The 943-nt window shown below is 31.7% G+C and overlaps 1 pseudogene; it reads right to left on the bottom strand.

Annotated features, from left to right (window-relative positions):
* Window positions 1-583: 583 nt before the first annotated feature.
* LOC128288979 (photosystem II CP43 reaction center protein-like) overlaps window positions 584-943 on the bottom strand; it is a 10,690-nt pseudogene continuing 10,330 nt past the window's right edge.

Raw genomic sequence — 943 nt, 5'->3', positions numbered from 1 at the left:
ATAGGACCCCAAGTGCCTGGATCAATCGAAAGTTCGATTCTATCTGAACTCCTCATTTTCAAATGATATCCACATTGTTCACAAATATTCATTTTTGAATTAAGCGATTTCTTATAATTTACTCCATAACAATTTTCGCATTCGCATTGAACCCACAAATCCTTGTATAGATCGAGATCATTAGAACTTTCTTTTAGAGTTAAATCATTACCATTTTCACGAGTTATTATATCGAAATTTTGCCTTCACTACTATTTCCACCTTCGCCGCAAATGTAATTATAAATATAATTATCATTGGAATTGTCACTACCACTTAAAATGGAACTATCAATACAGATTTGAGAACGAAGATAAGAGTCAATACAACTATTAATGTGATTATTCCAACCACAGTTAGTATCATTATCATACAAGTTAAAATGATAGTGGGGCTCATCATTTTTCGATCCATTATTCATATAACTAGAATTATGATAACTATAAAAAACTTTCTAGTTCACTCAAAAAGAATGATCATTGTTAAGCTCAAAATTTGATTTTCACTATCAAAATATATGGAATAACGGTCCTGATTACTATCCCTAATTAAAAGGTGTCATCAGAAATGAAATTCGAATGTCTTTGACGTCAACTAAATGATCAACCTTACTGTAATAACTAGAGCTGTCACTACAATCATGAATGTTTTTATCCGTATCATTTCTAGTCGGGTCTTCGTTTACAGTAGTATTTTCAACAGGACCAAGGCGGCTATCCATTGATTTACTTAGCCCACATCTGTATTCTAATTCTCCTTAGACAAGATCAAATTGAACCATGATTTTTCCATAGAGCTTTCTTGCCTCTATTTCCATGAAAGTACAGTAGATGAATAGTCATTCGATGAAAAATCAATTGAATATTTTATTTCCTATCAGAATACGCATACTAGATACAATCAC

The sequence above is a fragment of the Gossypium arboreum genome, unplaced genomic scaffold (assembly GCF_025698485.1).
Source record: "Gossypium arboreum isolate Shixiya-1 unplaced genomic scaffold, ASM2569848v2 Contig00367, whole genome shotgun sequence".
Classification (NCBI taxonomy): domain Eukaryota; kingdom Viridiplantae; phylum Streptophyta; class Magnoliopsida; order Malvales; family Malvaceae; genus Gossypium; species Gossypium arboreum.
Note: the sequence above shows the minus strand (reverse complement) of the source record. Positions and strands in the feature narration are given on the sequence as shown.